We start from the raw sequence: 8,569 nt of genomic DNA, 5'->3' as shown, positions 1-8,569 counted from the left end.
TGGCTGGAGCAGGGGTGGGCGAGGAGGGGGCACAGGGGGGCTGAGACAGGCACGCTGGGCTTTGGGCCTGGCGGGGGGGGCTTTCTCTTATGCTGGTGTGAGAGGAGCAGGGGGGGGTCCCCAGCAGCTGAGGCAGATGACCAGATGTGCTTCTTTAAAAGGTCATTCAACCTGCCACAGGGAGTGCAGAGGGGGCGGGGGGCATCTGTGGAAGTCACGGGACCAGTCAGGAGGCTGTGCAGGCAGCAGGCCTCTGTTCCCTTGGGGTGGAGGCCATGGAGATGGGGAAAGCAGATGGATTCCAGGGAATCTAAGGGAATTTGGGCCATGAAATGAACAGGTTAGTGCTGGGTCAGATATGAGGAGGGAGACACAATACAAAGAATGAATAAGTCGACGGCCTGTGGTTCCACGTATTACATCGGAAACAGTGAGTTCTGGAATGGAGCTTACTCCTGGCTTGTGGACTGCGCTGCCCATGAGCCACCCAAATGCAGACATCAAGTAAACACCTGATTTATGAGTCTGGAGCTAGAAGACAGGAACATTCTGGACACATAAATTTGGGATCTGTCACTGTATGGACCATCTTGAAGGCTGGGGAATGAACACGGAGACAGGAGCCTGTGGGCATCTGTGTGGGACACCTAACACCCAGGCAGAGGAGGGGGAGCCTGGCAAGAAGACTGGGAAGGAGCACCGGGGGCAGGAAGAACCCCACTGGTGCAGGGTTGCAAAGCCACGTGTCAAAAGTGTACACAGAGGAAGCGGCCGGCAAGTGTCAAGTCTGCGGGGTGGCCCAGGGTTGCACCTGAAGATGGACTTCGTGATGCTGGGCCTTCCGTGGCCTGAGCAGGAAGTGTCTGTGCTGAGTGTGGGAAAGAACTGAAATGAGGCGAGTCTGCTGGTGAGGAGCAGGTGTGCAGCCGGGGAGACTTTCGACAGGGCCGGCGGGGAGAGGAGGGCCTGGCTCCACGGACATGTGCGGCCACAGGCAGGGTTAGTGCATGATCAGTGGGCGTACTGGACGGGGGTGAGGGGGGTATTTACCGCCAGGAAGTAGGGTCCAATCCAGTGGCTAGCAGGCCGGAAGGTGACACGACGACGAAGCGGGCAGGGCCACAGGTCTAGGAAAACAAGCCGCGTGCAGACGGAGTGGCCCTGCAGGCAGCTCTGGCCATGGGGATGCAGGCCCCATGCTGACAAATCCATGAAGTGTTTGTGGTTGTTTTTAAAGCTGGGAATCCTGCATTCTTAGCTGATTTTCAGTAGAAATGCCTACCTGCAAGCAGGCCTCACCGTGTAGCAGCTGCTGCGAGCACCCTGATAAAGGGGACGCAAGGACCCAGGCTTCTGTGTGGTTGACAGGAGGCGCTCAGGGCTCCCCGAGCTGCCCGTGCCAGTCGCTTCTCAGCGAACCGCACCCCGATGTCAGGGTCACAAGACCCGGGACCCGCGCTGGATGGTCCGTGCGTACCCTCCGCCTCACTCACATGCCACTCTTGCAAGTCTTCCCCCAAGAGCCCCGACTGCTCTTCTGGATCCCTGGAAACACGTGCTCAATGTCAAAGTCACAGACACGGAGACACTGAGCAGGCTCATCAGCCAGGTGCCCCAGCTGGCCCAGGGGGGAGATTCGTCCGCTCCACAACACGTCTGCCTTGGGGCCCCAAGGAATCTGCCAGGAGGAGACAGCATTTTCCCGAGTCACACTTGTCCACCAGGAAAATCATCCTCTCACCACAGGAAACGTGTTCTTTGTGGCGTCACAGTCCTCCTGAAATACAGGAGGGCAAAATCACTGTGACTCCTATAGGAACCAAGACCTACCAGAACTTGTGTATTCCCTGGGGGCACGAGTTCAAACACAGCATTTCCAATCTCTGCAGAGCAAGTCACGGTCCCCCCACGGACTCCACCTCCGAGCTGCTCCACAGATGGTGATGGAAGCACAGCCCAGAGGTAACACACCCGAATCTGTGAATACACTGCCCTCCTCTCAGACTGGCTCAGGTAGATTCTGATTTGAACACTTGGGGTGCTGACTGGTACTCAGTTAGATGGTCTGAGAGGAGGAGACATGAAAACACAAGCCCTTTTCTTCTCTTTCTGATGAACTGCCACTCTTGGTGGGAACAGCAGGCTCATGGCTCATTACCCAAATGGAACTTGGCGGTGCTGGTTGGTTTGGCCCCATTTGTGTTAAATACACTATTGAGGCTGGAGGGTTTGAATACATTTCTGGCGCTGAAGTCTGGGAGCTCCTGCTGATGAGGAAAGACTGAAGAAAAAGTCTCTTTAATAAAAATTGCTATCTTGGGGCACCGGGTGGTGCAGCCAGTTAAGTGTCCAACTCTTGGTTTCGGCTCCGGTCGTGATCTTGGGGTTGTGGGGTCCGGCCCCATGCCGGGGTCTGCACTGAATGAGGAGTCTGCTTGAGATTATCTCTCCTTCTCCCTCTGCCCCTCCTGCTCCTACGTGCGTGCTCTCTCTAAAATAAATACATCTTTAAAAAAAATAATTGCTGTCTCCCCTCCGGGTCTCCTGCACTGGAAACGGGAGATTCTACCTTAGCATTCCACTCTGCTAACTTCTCGTATGAACTTGCGGCAGCCTTGCAAGAGCTGCCTGACATCAGCGTGGGCCGTGTGTGCTGTTCACCAACAAAAGATGCCTACGGTCCCGGTGGCTGATCTACATTTTTAACCTACGGCAAAGTCTCACTATTTCTATTATGAAGTTTCCTGCTCCAGCACAATGAGAATTAAGAAGCTAACAAAGGAACTCCAATAAGCAATGGCTTGTAAATTCCTAAATTCACTGTGCCTGTCACTGCCACTAAAGAAAAGAAATGTAAGACTAACATAGAAGAATGTGTACATCCCTCCAAAACAACGGAATAAGCTCCTTTAACATTAACGTGACAATTTCCTGCCATCCCTCAAAATAAAACTCAGGATAATAAAAAGGGAATTTCAAATGAGGCACCAACATGACACCTAGATTCCAAAGTCCATTGGTGACTGACCACAAACGGCACATCCTGACATGTCTGTTTCAGAACCCACCAGATGCCTCGTCTGACCCCTGGCGGAGAGTGTGAGATGGGCTGTGGGCCCCTGAGGGAGGGTCTGGGAGGACACCCTCTCTGGGAAGTTCCACTAATACCCCCAGGGTGGGTAAGGGAGGGGCCCACTCACAAGCGTGGGAGGAGTAGCCTAGAACACACAGCTTTAGAAAGGACCCATGGAGATGGAGAACGGTGGCTGGAGTCCAGGGAAATTTTGGAAGTCATATCAACAGGTTAGTGATGGGTTATATAGGAGGGAACCTCACCCAAACTGAAAACTTCAGCTCTGTGTGAGCCCATGTGAAGAACATGAAAAGACAAGCTACAGACTGGAGAAACATTTGGGAAACCATATATCCAAGAAAGAAATAACAACCAAAAACATTAAAAACTCTCAGAGTTAACCAGTAAAATATGAACAATCCAGTTAGAGAATGGGCAAACCACATGAACAGATATTTCACCAAAGAGGACATACAGATGGCAAATAAACCCATGAAAAGATGTTCAGTATCACCAGCCATCAGGAAAATGCAAATAAAAATCACACACTATCAGAATGGCTAAAATAAAAACTAGCGAGCAACAACAGTAAATACTTAGGAGAAGGTGGGGAAACTGATCACTCATACATTGCTGGTGGGAACTCATAATGGGACAGCTGCTATGAAAATAGTTTGGCAGTTTCATATAAAACTAAACATGCAACAACCGTACCATTCAGGAATTATACTCTTGAGCACTTATCCCAGAGAAAAGAAATGTTCCTACAAAAACCTGCACATGGATGTTTCCAGCAGCTTTATTCACAATAGCCCCAAACCCGAGACAGCCCAGCTGTCCTTCAACAGGTGAATGGCTGAACAAACTGTGGTATGCCCAGGCCATGGAACACTGTGCAACAATGAAAAGGAGTAAATTGTTGACATAGGTAGAAATCTGGATGAATCTCCAGGAAATTATGCTCAAATGAGTATCCTGGGGAGGAAAGGTCCTCACGTACGGGTGGGCCCAGGGAGGCTGGAATAGGAGACTGCAGGGAGAATGACAGTCCTCACTTTCCCAAATTCAGTCAGCAATTCATGACTGAATCAAAAGCTCTGGTCTTCTCTGAGATGGGGACAGAAGGGTGACTGCTGTGGAGACAAAAAGCATGCACACTATGCACCTGCATAGATAAAGTGTCTAGCATGTGGCAGGACCTTAATAATCATTAGTGGGACAGACGGGATGGAGTGGTGGAATGGGTGGGATAGAATGGAGTGGGTGGGATGGAGTGGGTGGAGTGGAGTGGAGTAGATACAGTGGAGGGAGTTGATGGAGTGGGTAGAGTGGGTAGAATGGGTGGGATGGAACAAAATGAATGTATGAATGGAATGGAATTGAAAGTCCTTGCAAGGATTCTTCTTTAACCTCTCTTATGTCTACCAGACATGTTTGGCTTCTCCTCAGTAATTATCTTGGGAAGATCACGACCCTGGGGTCAACAAGCATTTCATGAACACCCATGAACTATGGCCACAGTGACAGCAGATATTAAAAAATCACACAATTTTTGTGAGGACGTTTCTCACTAAATCAGGCAGGAGGAAACTTTTTAAAAACTGAGCAGACTGTTTGCATCTCCCTTATCAATCCTTGGGCATGTTCATCTGCTGAAAAAGAGATTTAAAGCTTTAATGCAACAGGGCAAATCTTATTGTTCTATTCTACACTCTCAAGAGTGTCTCTCTCCAGCAGAAAGCATGGATCATCAAACAAGATAACCAAGAACTGGCCAATTTATCCCCAGTCCTCCCGGAAAGCACAGTCTCCCACCCCCTAAAACACATCTTTTCTTTCATAGACACATTCCTGGTTGCTGTGCTGCCATATGCAATCTTCAACGTGGCCTCTTTTACTCCATAATACCTGGAGGACCACCCTCGTTGCCACTGGAGGGGCATTTCTGCTACAGAAGGAGAAAAGGAAGGACCTCCTGGAGGAGAAGAGTGCTGGTTCAGCCCACCAGCACCACCATCGAAGACTCTTCTCATGATCACACAAACAACTGTCCTAAAAGCAAAACCAAATCAAAGAAGAGAAAGTCACCTATCGGCGCCCAAGATGGATGGTGGTGAGGGAGCCGCCTAATACACTCTGGGGGAGCGGGTGGTAATGGCTCCTCCAGGGAAATGTGGTAACTGGTTGCAGGCATCACACAGTCTTTGAAATTCACTGCCTCAGCAATCCTTGAAAATAAAAGGGACATTATTACAAAATGGCAAAGGAGGGCATTCAGCTAGAAAATGGGTTTAAAACTTAATATTAAACTTGAAGTTATTGCGCCAGTGATCCTTTTGGGTGAAATTTTCAATTCTATTATCGAAAACTACTCTATTTAAGACTCTGTTCTGGCACCTACAGGGGACATCAAGAAAGATGAAATATAATCCCTTAGCCACAAATAACAGAGGATTTTGTGAAGGCCCAGCAGAATGGCCCAGGATGCTGTCAGACAACAGAGTCCACACAACTGGGACAGAATCTCATCCATCCCTCACCATCAGCTGTGTGACCAAGGGGGGCCACTTACGCTATCTGAACTTCAACTTTCCTAATTATAAAATGGTGTGATAAATGGTAGTATGGTGGTGCAGGGGAGGACTAAAAAACCTTTTCACCACTACACCTCCCAGCTTCACCGACTAGGCCATGGGAACTAGACTGGCCGGAGAGATCAACAGGAGGAACACAAACAGGAGCTTTTTAACCCATCTATCAGAGCACTCATCGATGAGTACTTCCAAATGGCACTTAGTAGTGGGGCTTATCTAGCATCTAAACTAAAAGAACAACGAGCTTTTAGAGAAATGACAAGACATAGGAAGAGGTTTGTGTTTCTGGGGCAGCAAATCGTGGGAAGGTAAACACATGGGGGAACATGAAAGACGAGTCCGGTCTGTGACATGTGACGTGTGGACGCCTCTGGTTGTGTGCCCTGGCTGCCAGGGTGCACGTCTGTCTCTGGTGGTTCACTCTCGTTCCTCCTAGCTGAAAGGGAGGGAAGACGCCTCTGCCAGGTCATATCCTGAGTTTAGGCAAACAGATGCAGGGCAGAGGGCTTCTCTGTGTGTCTGCTTCTTCACAACTTCCCATCATGCCTTCAGCCCGCAATAATCCTCACGTGCAGGGGGCACATTTCACTCCCTGCAAGGGACCTCTGCTGTCCCACCGCCCAGCTGCCCTTTGCCCCTCTCCTGAGAAAGGCCCTCGGTTTCCTCCAGGTGACCACCCCCTTCCACACTTGCAGCCCATGTGACCTGAAGTGGACTCCATCCAGGGCTCGGCAGTAAGCCCCATGGTCCAGGCCTGAGTAAGAGTGCACGGCCTTCCTTGTGCCACCGTGATTGTTCAGGGGCGAGCCCATGACCCAGGCAAGTCCAGGAAGGTTCAAGAACATCCGGGTGGAATGCTGGTTCAGAGGCTCGCTTCTCTCTGCTGGACACCAGCCCTGAGGCAGAAGGCCCCGGGAGTGGCTCTCGTACTTGAGGAGACAGACAGAGAAGGTCGCCCGCTGGTGGGGGAGCGGAGAGACTTTGCAGAGCCGGTCAGCTGGACTCTGGAGGAGCTGCTGCTAAAGCTCGTGGCTCCACGGGCCTTCCCGAGTACATGTGCCAAAAAATAACTCTGCCTTTGCTTCAGGCACTTCAGGTTGGGTTGTCTGTCGTTTACAATTCAATTAAAACACCCTGCCCAGTCCGTAAAGTAGTTGTCTCCTGGAAATCTGACACAGAATTGAGCTGTTGCTGCCTCGGTATACAGCAGGTGTTCAATAAATGATGACTGTACAACGTCCCTGCCACAGGGCATCATTTAACCCCTAAATGGGTCACTCGGCCGTCTGCCCACTTCTTGCCTCCCGTGGGCCCCGTGGGCCTCCAGCTCGGCGGGCCCAGCACTGACTGAGCCTTGCGCCCTGTCGCCATCACCATCACCTCGTGGGTGAGCCCCGCCCCCAGCCCCGAACAAGGCCCTGGATTTCCCTCCTTCGCCGACTGGTTTTCTCTGGCTTGGGACAGCCAGATCCCTGGGCCAGCCCCGGGAGACTGCTGGCACCCAGTGGGGGGACCCACGAGGCACGCGCCCCTGCCCCAGCACGACCTCGGGGCTCCTCACCCGCGTCCTGGACCAAGAGCAGGACTCCGGGAGGTGTGGGGGTGCCCCCCAGGGGGGACAGCTGGAGCCTGCTGGCTTCTCTGTCATTGGGAGATGGCACCGGGCTGGGGCAGGCTGAACCCAGGGCAGCGGGCATGCGAAGCCCCTCCCCCGGCTTCAGAGCGCCCTGGGAGGCGGTGGAGACACCCAAAGCCACTGAATATGCACCGAACACGGGCCTGAGGATTAACCCGACCAAGAGCCACTTTTCCCCAGAGGCCGGCCCCCCGCCCTCCACTCTGCACTTGCCCCAGACAGGGAACCGCCGCTCCCCTGCTCCCGCCTGGAAAAGGAGACTCAGGTGGTGACCTGCGACCCGCAGGCTGGGGCGGAGCAAGCCCAGCACGGTGACAGTCCTCAACGAGTCCACAGAAACACTGACAGTCAGACCTGCCTCCGGTCAGGCCAGCTGCGTGCTTCCGATGCACGAAACACACGTTCCCGCTCTCGAACACGACAACATGCTGCACTTGCTGTGTTTATCACGGGCTGTCCTCACGACCGCCCCAGGACGCGGGCCGCGTCACCACCTGCTTCCCAGACGGGGAGCTGACCACAGAGGTTGCACAGAGGAGCTGCAGAGGAAGCTCCCGGCACCCAGGCCAAGGCGCTCCAGAACCTTCGGCATGGAGACCAGGGGCCGCCGCGAGGCTCACGGTCAGCAGCCAGTCCCAGCCGCCGCCGGGCCTGGCAGCCCCGGGTCGAAGTGGGAGCCCGGACGATGGACGGAGCTGGGACGCCCGGGGCGCTGTGAGGAGGGCACCCCACGGGCCGCGCCGGACCTGGCACAGGGAGAGCGTACGTCGGTGCGGAGCCTCCGGAAGGTGGTGGCTCTCGGTCACGGCAGCCACGGGGGGAGAGAGCTAGCGGGGGAGAGCTTCCTGGATCGCACCCCACGCGCCACACAGGCGCCAGTGGGGACACTCCTCAGGAGGCAGCGGGGGGGTCCCAGCCTCCCGCCACCCTCCTGCGCGCCGCTGCCACGTGGGCATCTTCATACCCACACTCACCTGGCTTCACGTGGAGTCCCTCCGGACGTCTGGCCCTGCCCTGTCCCCGTGTCCTTCCTGCCACTCCCCTGCCTGCCCTGTGTCCTTCCCCCCACTCCCCTGCCTGTCCTGCCCTGTCCCCATGTCCTTCCTGCCACTCCCGCCTGCCCTGCCCTGTGTCCTTCCCCCCGCTCCCCTGCCTGCCCCGTGTCCTTCCCCCCACCCCCCTGCCTGTCCTGTCCCCGTGTCCATCACCCCCACTCCCCTGCCTGCCCCACGTCCTTCCCCCCGCTCCCCTGCCTGTCCTGTCCCC

The 8,569-nt window shown here is 54.1% G+C and overlaps 1 long non-coding RNA gene across 1 annotated transcript; it reads right to left on the bottom strand.

Annotated features, from left to right (window-relative positions):
• Positions 1–209: 209 nt before the first annotated feature.
• Positions 210–8,323, bottom strand: LOC118018684. Its single transcript, XR_004681455.1, has 3 exons — positions 8,278–8,323; positions 5,162–5,301; positions 210–1,777 (listed from the first exon to the last, which is right to left on the bottom strand). It is a non-coding gene; the product is annotated as an uncharacterized LOC118018684 (long non-coding RNA).
• Between the last annotated feature and the right edge of the window lie 246 nt (positions 8,324–8,569).

The sequence above is a fragment of the Mirounga leonina genome, unplaced genomic scaffold (genome assembly GCF_011800145.1).
Source record: "Mirounga leonina isolate KUSES-001 unplaced genomic scaffold, KU_Mleo_1.0 Mir_171, whole genome shotgun sequence".
NCBI classification, from domain to species: Eukaryota; Metazoa; Chordata; class Mammalia; order Carnivora; family Phocidae; genus Mirounga; species Mirounga leonina.
The sequence above is the reverse complement of the archived record's forward strand: the minus strand, read 5'-3'. Positions and strand labels throughout refer to the sequence as shown.